The 14,141-nt window shown below is 34.5% G+C and overlaps 1 long non-coding RNA gene across 1 annotated transcript; it reads left to right on the top strand.

Moving 5' to 3' along the window:
* The first annotated feature begins 1,829 nt into the window (after positions 1-1,829).
* Positions 1,830-8,332, top strand: LOC128208093 (uncharacterized). Its single transcript, XR_008256839.1, has 6 exons — positions 1,830-2,060; positions 2,786-2,928; positions 5,082-5,192; positions 6,208-6,285; positions 7,287-7,389; positions 8,263-8,332. It is a non-coding gene; the product is annotated as an uncharacterized LOC128208093 (long non-coding RNA).
* Positions 8,333-14,141: the final 5,809 nt, after the last annotated feature.

Here is a 14,141-nt window from a genome sequence, read left to right as displayed (position 1 = left end):
ACAGTATTTTATAGTCAAGTTTAGTAACATTTATTTACAGAAATTGTAAACAAGTAAAGTAAACTGTACTGAGCTTTTGAACAAACCTACATACTTATAAATCAAAATTGATATTTTAGGGTCTACACTGAATAAACCCAAAATGTTAGTTTTGATTTGCTAAATTCAAACAGTATTTAGTCTATCCACACAAAATTTACAGGATCATCAGATAACAAATTTTCTAAAAATTCTCTGTTTGCCAAATAGGGAAGACAGGTTTAAGTGGGGTTAAAAGGTTGCTATCTGTGACCAAAAAAATACTGTTCAAAATTGTGAGTATTCATTTATCTTTCATTCAGTAAAGAGCATGCAATGGCATAGTGGTTGGATTAGATAATCTGACAGCGGTGCTGGACGTCAGGAGTTCAAATATTGTTGTGAGTTCAATGTACCAAAAGAATACCTTTGGAATACACAATTATCTATAAAAATGGCAGAGCAAATTGCCCATATTGTAGTAATGTCTTAGATCCAGCTTGGATAACTTGGACACAGTAAGCGGTTCACACCAAGGGAAATTCTCAGATAAAACAGCGCTTATGAACTTGAACATTACATTTTTCATTGAGACAAAGAAAAAACATTGTTGCTGATCTTCTGAAAACAAATCTTGGATTTAAACTAATCACCAACAAAAATATATGCATTTTAATCACACAATGTAAACAACTGCGCCACAGATCTTATCTGTATGTTTAGGGTTTTTAAAATTTAGCAGTTAAATATAGATTAGCATACTGGTAGGTCTGGTTGGCATGTTGCTTTAGATGCTAAGTAAACATAATGTCAGTGATTTCATCACTATTTCTATTAAAATATCAGTTTTCTTCTTCAGAGCTTCTCACATTAATTTTGCACCATTTTTTTACCATTTGAATCATAAAAAGATAACGAACAAACACGGATGGAACATTTGAAAATACAATTCAGTTGGTTTCTATTTTCTTGCTCATTTTTGCTTGAAATTATTCTGCTTGAATGTGATTTTTGTTGCTTAAATTTGAACTTAACTCTTTGTGAATATTTAAGGAATGTAAGGGGTCAGATTTCAGAATCAAATCATTTGGGTAAATATTGGCAGAAAAACTGCTTTTAGATTTATACTGGTCATCAAAACCGGCACTGACAAAACATAAGATGTGTTTCATGTGTGGGAAAGAGGTTTAAAGGTGTCCGCCCACAACGAAATGCTTGGGGGTCACAGTACCCCTTCAAGTAGTTCTTGAAAAAAAATGATTCTCTCAGGTAGCGTTTGATTTTGTGTACATTGTATCCTTGTATGTATTTTCAAGTGTACACATGATTTATATAAGGTTTGTACAATTTTAGTTTTATTTAAATTTTAAATTTTTTTTTTAAGATTTGCCTGCCCCTGTCTAAACACTTAAATTCTTGGTCTTTGGACTATTGTCTGCAACTTCAAAACACACTTTGGAACAGGACACATTTTTCTGATATTTATCCAGTTTGACTGCAATATAAGTTGTATTTATCAATCAAGTAAAAAATGACATTTATATTTCCATAATTACCTGGTAGTTATTTGTTAATTTGTTTTAATTCATGGATAGGTTTATTGCGAGTGTCATGGAAAACTGGAACTTTTCAGTACACAACATGCAAACTGAGAATGAACTGTGTGTGCCGGCTTTGTGAACAAAAACGCAAGGCGGCTATGGTAAGTTGCGTCAAGATATCCTTGGGACCCACCCCCACGCAAGGCGGCTATGGTAAGTTGCGTCAAGATATCCTTGGGACCCACCCCCCCTGGACACGCAATACAATTCGTGTTTCGCTGATCTGTTGGCTGGGATCAGATCATCCATTTGGGGATTTAGATATGTTACCCCAGCCAACAGGCTGCATGTTTAATTTTACTCAATACTAAGCTTTGTTTTAGTGCGAACATCAACATGTTTATCTAATTGCAGTTGCTGCTTGGGATAATAAAGTTAAGTCAGCAACCGTCTACCAGACTGCAAGATTCATCTCTTCCAAAGGATGTCGTACCTTTCCAGGTGGGTGTGCATTGATTGATTGATTGATTGCGAGTTTGTGTAAATGAATAACTGTGAAACCATAACCAAATGTTGGGCTGTAAAGGTGTGTATGTGCATGCTTCACATATTCTCCGTCCTGGTTGGCATACTGGACCGTCAGCAGACACTCTGCCATAAAATGTTAGTTTAAAAGCTATTTCTTATTTTCCCGTGTAACTATATTGATGTTTGATTAAATTTACGCCGCCGTGTTACTGAGTAACAATTTGAAATTGGGCCAAAATCATCAAGCTAGAGCTTTGCATAATCTTTTTCAAACTTCTGCGAGATTTCTGCCCTTGACAATATTTGCTCGCAGCCCCCCTCAAAGTTGCACTTCGTTCAGTCTTTGAAAGCTTACGGATACACTTTTTTGTTAATTTGAGATCTTAATGTGGCAACTTCTAAGTAAATAGATGCTCAAAGTAACTAGATGCTCTGGGTGTTCACTGGGTGACAAAGGCTACCCAGTATTGGTTGTTTCTTTTCTGAAAAGATGTTTCTAGTGAATTGCCCAGTTGCAGTGGTTTTGATGCACAGAACCAGCATAGCTCCATGACAGATATATGTTTTCGTCATTGATGTCAGTACTGCTGTATTGGAGGCCTCACAATTTCTGTGTGGAAATGTCATCTGATACACTCATAACGGCGTATTTCTAGGATAGCTTTCATAAGAGCATGGCCATTCTCTGTCATCTTCAGATACACTGTGTTTTGTGTGGATAAGAAATGCAGAGTGGTACCACCAATCACCTAAGCCACCATTCCCCTAACAGACAATAGGTTATGGGGACAGTTCCTGCAATTTACAGAAAAGCTCTCAATTGTAGCCCTACGAACTTCAGGTAAGCGATAAATCTGGACTTCAAGATATCTCTGTACTCACTGTAAGTTTATACTTCATTTGAACAAAACATAGGGCCGAATTCAGAACAATCACTCTCACTCACACTCAATGAGTTAATCCTCTGTAATCACTTAACGGTCGAGATATTTTCGAGTGAAAGGTATATCCGTATTCACAGGTGTGAGTGAGACTCAAGTGTTTTGCGTGAGTGGGACATTTGTGAGTGCTCGGCTAGGCCACTTGAACCGCCCTCGAGGATTGGTTGTGAATAGGAATTGAATGAGTGTATGTGAAAAAAGTACAAGGCAAGTAGAAAAGATGAAATATATCAAATATTTGGAACAAATAAGGGACATGCTCGTTCCCAGACAATATTTAAGAGACCGGGATAAATCCATTGAAGTACATATTCATTCAATAACGTGGCCATCTATAAACAAAACAAATTCAAAAGGATGAGCCTATCATATATTTGTTTTGTTTCGCAATGATCTTGAACCCCCAGCAATGTTGATGTTTGCAATTCATCAATGGCTGCAAAGACAGGCAGCTAAAGGTACGTGAAGTTAGCATCCTAGCGGCATGAAGTTAGCGGCCTAGCGGCGTGAGGTTAGCGGACTAGCGGCCTAAATTTGTTATCTATTTCAAGGTTCAATGGTTTAAATGGGAAATATGATAAATCAATGTTTTTAGTCGTACATTAGCGGCCTTAAATTGTTTTCTACTTCAGAGCATTTTTATATGAGTTTTCTTCTAAAACAATGCTAAAATAATTGTTTTCCTAAGCAAAATACATCACGCTTGAGCGGTGTTGTGGCGTGAACTTGGCGGCCTGGTGGCCTAGCGGCCTAAAAATCCCCAAAGCTCAATCCAGCAGCCCAGGAAAAGGGGGAAATGCTGATATTCGCTAAAGGATGTTGATTTATGAAAACGACATTTAATATTGAATTTATCATTGTTTTAGAAAAGAACGCATATAAAATGCTTTGGAATAGGAAACAATTTTAGGCCGCTAGTCACAGGAGGCGGCTAGGCCACCAGCCGCTAACTTGACGCCGCTAGGCCATTTCATAGGGTGGTAAGGGAATTGATATGTATTTTCCAGCCTACATTCCGCTGGATTATTATTACTATTATTATTATTATTATTATTATTATTATCATTTTCATCATCATCATCAGCAGCACCACCACCACCACCACCACCACCACCAGCAGCACCACCAACACCAACGCCACCATATCATCATCAACATCATCATTATTATTATTATTATTATTATTATTATTATTATTATTATTTTTATTATTATTATTATTATTATCGTCATCTTCATCCATTTTCCCCTACATTTCTTGAGTTGTTTTTCACTCCGAGGTGTTATTTCCCCATAAGAAGTAGATTCATTCGCTAATTCTATCCATCTGCTATTTTTTCAACTTCCATTTTTTCAACTTCCATATATTATTTTCAAACGCCCAAGACCGCTTTATGTAGAATACAAAAGCAAGATTATATATGAATACATATTTAAATTACGTGATACAATGGAAAACGGCTACATATTTAAAACAGCAACAACAACGACAACAAAAAACATGCATTTAAACGTATTTTGCGACAGTTATTTACAACTCAAAACGTTTATTTTTATTAACCAATTGTTTTAAAATGTAAATTTCAGTTTCAGAATAACACTTATTATCATTTGTTTGTTGCCATAACTAACAATAAGGTACTCAAATCTCAAATAAACATATGTTTACAATGTATAATGTAAACATCACCATAGTCAAACAGATAATCCGATATGATCATGTAAACATACGTGTATAATTATATACTGTATTGCTCACTTGATGAAGTGGAGTGTTAGCGAGGCGTGTGAATACGAACAGATCACTTGAGTGTCACTCCCCATATTCCACTCAAGTGATCATTTGAGTGTCCCTTACGGGAATGTGGTTGGAGTGTGAGTGAGAGTGGATGTTCTGAATTCGGCCCTTACAATTTCAGCATCAAAATCCAGGTTTAGATCCCAGACCGAACTTTGTCTCCTTCATTAAACTTAATTTCAGATGTTCTATAAGCCACTTACATGTTCATTGATTATAAATGCGTTTTCCCAGATTTACACCCTCCTCTTGCAGATACTGCCGATGGTGAAGCTTGGGTGCACCGGGCCGGTTTTCCAGCCGTGTGGAATCAACATCTCCAGCTGAACTGGGGCCGGGAATTATATAAGACTCCTTAGCAGCATGGTGAGCTTTTGTGTATTTATTTCCAGACTCATATACCCGGCCAGACTTCTGCGTTTAAGCTTTCCTTTCGTCATTTTTTAAATAACGTATCTCAAGTCTTTCAATGAAATCACAACTGTGACACCTTTGGAGACTAGATTTAAATTTAGGAACCATTATGTGTAGAAAGCCTTTTGGGTGATTTAAAATCAAATTAGTAAACAGGATTCTCATGGTTCATGATTTATAATTGGCCTTGTGGACCTTTCATTCTTTACTTTGGTAACAGCCGCTTAAGTATGTAAGAAGGGGGGGGGGTACAGATGTGATAGTAAACAGTGTTTAATAAGGTATATTTGTTTTTATTTTATCACCATTTTGAAGGTAATGATTGTGTTAAATCAGGGATAAGTAACAAGTATAACACAAACACTGTAACATGTTCTTTATTTCAAATAATCTATAAAATATCTCTGGAGAATTTAGTCTGATCTCCATTTCTCAGAAAATGTAGCTGTCTAAGTGCCTATTCCATCAATGAGTATCACTGTCTTTAAATTGCTGTTGCGGTACAGTTTAAATAGCAAAAGTTTTATGACCCTGCTTGTTTGCAACTCCTCATTCATTTTTGTACAGCGAGAAAGGTAAGGGAATTCTAGAGATTTACTAGAATTATGGATTGTTTTTCTTGAGTTACACAGTACATAAGGAGGAATAAGTGTGTACACAGCTCCTCATTTTATTCCTGTTTATTATTTATATTTGTAACATAGATGTGTACAAGACTTAGAAACATGACATAAAAGAGCTCACTTTGATAAATTTTCTCAAAAAAAGATATCTTGACTGTTAAAGTAAGAACTTTTACTGCATAGTAAGTAATGTCTTCTGCTCATCTTTATGACATCATTACATGGAATGGAAACTTCCCAAGATACATTTCCACATGGCGCAGCTCATTTATATATATTGCTGATGGATTGTTTAGAAAGGGACAGTTTTAATTGGACAAAATGTTTTAATCGACATTTTACAGAGTGCCAGCCAGTCATTGCTGTTCTTTGCATTGCTGAGGAGGACAGTCCTGCCAACATAACAGTTTGTTCAATAACAGGTAAAAAACTGGTCTCACTTTACATTTTCAACCACTGCCAGATAATATAATCTTATATAATGATAACTCCTTCTTCACAACTGGTGTTAAATATATAATGATTAAACTAACAATAAAATGGAAATTATGCTCTTTAAACTCAGAACCATTATTGACTGTCAGATGCTACTGGTAAATGAACTGGTCTTGATGTCCTTTTCTTGAGATAATAACTATTTGCATATTACCCCGGTACTACTATTGTACATTCAATAGAAAATCGTCTTGTTTGTATCGTTAAATGGCTTTATAATGTTCCCCACTTCCTGATTCTTGAAAATTACGTGAACAAATGACAATCCTACTACCATTTAAAGTTTGATTAAATTTCGGACAAATGTGTTTGTTTTAATTTGCCTTCTGCTTAAAGTAAGGGTATATATACTGGGCAAGAAGTGCTGAATTTCATCGTGAATGACAGTGATTATCCATAGTTTGAATTCGGTTCGGACATGTTTGACGGGAATTCAAAGACATTTTTTTGTCATCATTTTCGCATACATTGGTTCATTCCAAGATAAAAAATATTACCTTTTTCAAAATGTTCAATCTGTGAGAGTGCAGCTTTAATAGACCTGTAAAGCCTTGTCGATGTGAAACTAAACTCTCAATCAAACTTTGGTAAAAGATCAAATGCGGGGCTCCGTGTGCGGCATAGACTGTGTTCATTTTTATTTAATATGATGAAGAGCTAGTTAAGTTATCTTTGTTAAAAGTCTTCATTTGAAGCAAAATATGTTTCAATACCCTGTATGAATTTTCTTCACTGGATATTGATTCATAAAAAAACATTGCTCCAGGGTGCGGAGCTATTGTTTGCTATATGTCTATATGGAAAAATCTTCTCCTCAGAAGTCAACTTTGTTCCCCAATGTGCAAGGCACAATCGGTGAAAATAATTTCAATAAAAGTCACTGATTATTATTATTGTTATTATTATTAATAAACTTTTACTATTTCAGGAGACAAACAGAAACACAGAGGTGCTATACATTCTGATGGAAAAACAAAAGCATCTCCCATCATTTTGGCGTGGCTCAGATCAAGAGGAGAATTTTAAGAAAGGTAATAACTGAGCAACTAAGAACATGCAAGTTGCACTGGTTAGAGTGTAAGACCCATCTCCCTTCATAAGAATTGATAATCATCACTGTATTAAATCAAGAAATTGAAATGTAAGTGTCTTGTCTTTTGCAGTGTTTTTGAAATATAATATAATTTAAAAAAAAACTACATTATTATTTAATATGATTGTGAATGTGTGATGTTTTCTTCTGATCATTCACTCTCAAAAACCAGATACTAAAAACATATTTGTAGATTTTTTGTTTTACTTGTAAATATAGTTTTAAGGTTGTATTTTAGGCAAAGCCTTTTATTCTGCTCAATACAAACTTAAATATTTGTATTTTTTAAACAAATACATTTTTTTCATGTTTTTGTAAGCCCATTATTAAGGGACTTTAAATATTTTCACCAGCTGCATTATAAAGTCAGACCAAAAGTGTTCAGTAAGTGTCCAAACAATAACTAAGTTAGAATCCTTTCTCAAATCAGGTGAGCGATATAGGGCCATCTCTGTGTTTGTCTGACTAAAAAACAATAATCAATCTTTGAGTTAAATTGACAAATATTGTTGTAGAATGTTTTGTGAAGACATACAATTGGATTACTTTTGTGTCAATAGGATTAAGGTTTCTGCACATAAAAGTTATTTAGAATTGCATTTGGGTCAGTCGGTTCACGTTCAATATTACTTGCAGTATAAGTGGAAGCAGTGACTTAAAATTAATTACCAAACAGTTTCTGCTCAATTGCTTTGAGTTAACATACGGGTTATGAAACTTGGAATACTAGTTCTTGGTGGCATAAATGAAAGACCTTGTTTTGTCACATTGACTTGTAATCAAGCACTAACTTCCTCTAAATTCTCTTCAGGTGATGGTTGGGCACACACAAGAAGACATAGATCACAGGTGTCTAGCCATATGAGTAAATAGGAGTGTCACACTCTGCCAAACTAACTTCATCAGACGAGCAGAAAGCTTCTCAAGATCCCGCACTGCACACTAAGACATAGTCTTTGACTACAACAAGGTGATGAAAGTACAGAGAGGTCCAATTGAAATCAATTCTGTGCTGCTGTCATTTCTTCATTCTGGAAGTCGATGGACATGATTTATCATGGCATCAAGTGTGCAGTTTGCCGACTATCAGCAGTCTTGTTCACCAGCTGTGCAACTTAAGCTGGTAGCTTTATTGCTTGAAGCCACTGCATAAGAGGGGGAAGGTGCAGGCTCATCAAAAAGTCTCAAAAGTTGAAACTAGGAAAAGAAGTTTATCAAGAGTGTGAATCTATTTTGAAAACAATCGTTACAATCATTTGGTTTCCTTTGAAACTTGATACATACTATGAATTGAGATGCTTAAATAAAAAACCGCTATTCAAATATCAGAAAACTGCCTTTTTCATACTAAAGGGTAAATGATGTCGCCATTTTCTGTATGTATTTAAATAAGATATGTCTCCACAATTAATATTTTTAGGGAATTTTTCTCAACCTAATGAATTAGATTAAATTGTACAGCGTTATATGAGCTTAATATGTGTTTTCTCATTCTTTAAAATTGGTGAAAAATTGTCAGAAGATAATTAGATCAGTATCCATTACTGCAATCATACAATCAAATATACAGGGACAAGCCCACTGGGCATATAATATAATTAAACCCTGTTTAGGGGCACAAGGCAAACAGAGTTACTTTCAAACGTTAAAGCTGCACTCTCACAGTTTGGATGTTTTGACAACCTTTTTCATTTTATGTCTTGGATTGGAACCATCCAATTTTTGCGAAAAATTAAATCCCAGATTTTTCTATTTAAGTTAAAACATTGATGTTTTTTATGCACTTTTCTTAAACCGTTAGTAACATTAATTTTCGAACGGAAATATGAAATCTGCGATCTGATCTTTTGTCAGCAATCTTTTATCATTGGTTTGCAGATAACTACGCAAAAACTTGCTCATTCGAAGACAAAAAAAGTTGTGGAAACGGTACACATGTATCTGTGAGAGTGCAGCTCTAAATGTTTAATTGCTTGATTTTACTACTGTATTAGAAATTACAGGGGTTGGGGCATATTTTTAGTGTTTTTATTGCTTATTTTTGATTCATACAGTCATACTTTATTCTTCAGGGCACGAATTACAAATAGACAAAACTGGAAAATGGTCAAATCAAAAGGTCAAAGATAATGCAAGTTGAACAATCATATTGTTCATGGCTTGTATTTTTGGTATATTTTGTTGCATATGCTATAGAAAAGTTGAAAGTTAAAAATAAATTCATAGTTGAAATGATGGCTTTGAATGGTATTGTCAGATGAGAAACGGCACTATTAAGAAATAGGTATCATGGTACTTTATTTATTTTAATCAATTTTAGATATTATGAACATTATTATATTATTTAGTACATGAGACCTTTTAAACAGTTATTGACAATATAACAATGTGTATATGAAGCTTTAGATCAACACTTAAAGCTGCACTCTTACAGATTGTCAGTTTAGACACAAAATTGTCTCAAAATCGGCTGATTTGGCTATCATTAATTCAGTCATATTAGATAATTCACAATAGAACCAATCAAAAATGTTTGGTAAAACTGCCGAAAAGTTAATTTACATTAAATTGTTCATAATGCTTTTAGTCATTGTTCGTAATGCTTTTAGTTATAAAACATCATTTTTTTTAACATAAATATGATGAACTGCAATCTGATCTTTTTTCAGCAGTCTTATATCACTTAAAATTGGGTCTAGACATTTCTGCAAAAAATACTCCATTTATAGATAAACAATAAAAGAGTACCGGTAGTCAAAACGAGCAATCGGTGAGATTGCAGCTTTAAATACACCTTTTAAGACCGCTGTAAAATTCCAATGGTTTGCCTAAATCTTTAAGCTAGCATACTGTTTAATTGACAACCATACTTATTGTTTAAAGTGTCATGATAACTTTGTACAATGTTTTTATATAATTCATTAAAGAAGTCAAAACAAATTTGTTTATCTTGTAATTTGTTATCTATTATTTAAATGACTCAGGCAAAAATGGGAACGTCAGTGCTAGTTCTTTTACTATTAACATCCCATGAAGTTTCTATTGGTGTAGCAGCAAGGAGGTGTTACATTAAGGATGCATCATTTAAACCAAATTATACATTCATATGCACATCATACAGGCGTGTAGCCGCCTATACGTGAATACGCGGCTGAATCCACATGATTCTGACAAAAAAAATCATGCACATCGGAACGCCCAGAATGCACTAGATTGCACCATGGTTTTCAAAATTTTCTGAGGGGGCACGCCCCTGAACCCCCCAGCACATTTATGAATTCACGTGAATAGAGGGGTAGCTACGCCCCTGACATAATTGAAACCACAGTGTGGCTAAACAACACTTGTATGTTTATCATACGCAGTGATCTCCCATGGAAATGCAATCGTCAAAGAATCTGAAGGGGCTGTTTATATGGACTAGATTTGAAATGCACCAAGTGTTTAAAAAAGTTGATTTCATTCACGAAGAGAATCAACCATACCCCACACTTGTTGGAGTAAGATGAAATGTCCACTTTCCGCGAGAAAGAAAGTACATTGAAAATGTTCATTTGATTCAATTGACTTTATCTTTTTATAAATATGTTGCAATACACAAAATACGTTATTTGTTATAATTGTTTACCCATGTTGAATTTTATTTGGCAAATTTATAAGAGATTTAAATATTAAGAAACTCGGCCGCTAAAGAGGATATGATTATGACATACTTTTTTTAAATCTTTCGAACTTGAGTTTTTGAGTGAATATAAGCGAAGCGTTAAGTGTTTTGAAAATGCATCTTTTACTTGGATTTTATAGATTGCTATTACGAAATAAAGTATGGCGAATCAAACGAAGTGTTAAAGCCAAGCTATTGATGGCTGAAACCCTTCAATAAATGTTGATATGTGCTAAAATATAGTCTTTGAAGTCCAAAATTTTGAAATTCGTTACTAACCCGATTCAACAAAAGGCTGTTGCACAATCAGTTGATTGACATAATCACGTGATAAACCAATAACTTTCATTAAGGTTAAAATATTCAACACCTTAGTATGAGTCCCTGTGGGCGAGTGGATAAGCGATCCGTTTTTTATTCTATGTGTTATCTGCACCCCCATGTGCTTGCTCCCAACTTGAACAAGACTAATTTTTAATACTTTAATCAGTTTTTTAAAAATGCAATTGAAGTATAAAAGAAAATCAACCTGGTTACTATTATTTCTGCAATTTCAGTACCAAGGAGTAAAATAAATATACATGTAAGTGTGTTCAGATGAATTACGAGGAAAAATGTGTTTGGTGCCAAAACATGAGAGAGTCTCTTTAAACGGAAAAGTTTTGGCAGTTACTCAGTCAGTCAGATGATGATAAATATAATGCATAGCATCATCGCTCTGGAGTACGAGAACGTTGTATACAGAGTATGTTTTTACTGAACATGCGTCTGTTTATTTTGATGCCATAAAAGGTTTAAACTGTTTAAAGGAACTATAACATTATGAAACAACCAATCTGATTACAGATATCAGTGGCAGATCCAGGAATTGACTTAAGAAGGGGTACGTGAAACTCATTGGCTTAATCTTTCCACATCCGCCCCTCCCTCAGAACAGAAATTGAATGGCTTAAAATGTTGGACCGGGGTGGGGGTTAGACTCCCCTAATTTATAGTCCGAAATAGTGCATTTTTATCTTAATATTGTATTTTTTCCCAATATTGACTGAGAACGTATTATCAACGGACGATTCAAAGGGGTGGGGGACGGCGCGCGCGCTGGGACCGATCCCCCCCAACACCCCCTGAATCTGCAATTGGGTACATGCATTAAAACCGTCTCCGTAGCCTATTGGTTAAGGCGTTCATTCAATTCAATTCATTCAATTGACTTAATACTTCACACAATTGTTCAGGACCATCAGCCAATGAGGTTACATAAATCCATAATACAAGTTATGGCCCCTGATTGACTTAGGTTAAAGTTTTAGGCAAGTAAAATTTAAGGGGAAGTTGGAATTTAATATAAAAAACTTCCATGGGTCACAATGAACCCAATGAACAATGTTCTTTAATCATTAGCTAACTGTTCAAGCGTTAACAGACACATTCCTGTGCAGACGAAACTTTTATTGTTTTTACAAGCACAGAACTTGTATTCAGCATTTACAGTTTCTATATAATTCAACTGAAAGTTCTATTTAACCATAATATATCAAATATTAAGTCACCATTCACTAGCGAATTGAGAAGGGGGCGCAATCGGCGTGCGCTGCCTTTAATATCGCCCAAGTTTACTTTTTGTGTCAATATATGCGAAGAAAATAAATACGCACATAATGCATCATTTCCGACTACAAATTGTTAAACATTTCTTGATTGAGTAACCCTAAATCCTCCTGCAAACGCCCCTTAGTAACACCCCCTTCTAACGACATTTCCTTGATCCGCTCCTGGCCATTATATTTTTTGTTTATCAAACGGTACACATACCAAGTGACTGAAACTGAATTTCATTTAATGAATGAGATGGTCTGTAAAAGATTTCTGATGAATATCCTATGAAATTTGCAATCCTCCCGTTTCGACAGGTCATTGTTTGTGGATTAATACACACAATTATATAAAAATACTATTACAAAATTGTCTCTTAAGGTTATGGGAGCCTTCACTGTCAAAAGTAAGATATATATAATTTGTCCCCCTAATGCCATAAAATATGGATGGTCCCCTTAATGCCTCAAAAATAATATAATATATACACTGGTCTCCATAAACCCTTCGACATATATACCTGTCCCCTTAAAACCTGCAACATACTTACAAATTATTAAGGAGACCGCAAATTACGTATATTTTTTGTTAATTAATTTAAGAAGCCAAAATCTTGTAAACATAATAAATGATCATTTCAATACTAAATTATCAACAAAAAAGCAAAATAAAGTATAAAACAAAAAATATACAAATTGTCTCCTTAATGCCGTAAAATACATACGGTCTCCTTAATGCCCTAAGTAGATATATATATATATATATATAATTGGTTTATCAAGAATTGTTAGGTACCGCCTTGGAACGGTCAGTAAAATGTTAATTTACAGGGGGTTTAAACCAGTTTATGTGCACACACCTCACTCTTATCCCAACAATTCTTAATAAAGATAAAACGAATATGATAAATCTTATCAAAGTATGCATTAACTAGATTAAACTTATCAATAAAACAAATAATAATAAAAAACGAAAAGGTAAACCCCAAGTACTTCAATGATTAGAGATCCCAACTCTATCTGCAGACGGAGGGAAACAATTCAGAGCACCTAATGCAAATACTTTTCAAAGATACGATGCAGTCATCGTTAGAAACCGAAAGCTTCACATACAGTCTGCCTTAAAAGGGCTTAAACTGTGTGATCATAGAGTTTCATAATAAAAAGCATCATTGTACTAAAACTGGGAACAAATAAAGAAAAACATTATTAAAAATAAAAGCGACTAGTATATGCTATTTTCTCCTTCCAAATTATTTGAAAACGTAAAATATTTGAAGAAATTTAAGTCACAGCCAAAACACTCGGAGTCAGTCCACTCGTGTCCGCCAAAAACGGTTTTAAAGATAACATGAATTAGCAAATTCTTCATAAAAATCAAAGCACTGAAAGTTTAGTTATGAAAGGATGCTATATTCAACCCAATATTTTGTT

Source organism: Mya arenaria, chromosome 11 (genome assembly GCF_026914265.1).
Source record: "Mya arenaria isolate MELC-2E11 chromosome 11, ASM2691426v1".
Lineage (NCBI taxonomy): Eukaryota > Metazoa > Mollusca > Bivalvia > Myida > Myidae > Mya > Mya arenaria.
Note: the sequence above shows the minus strand (reverse complement) of the source record. Positions and strands in the feature narration are given on the sequence as shown.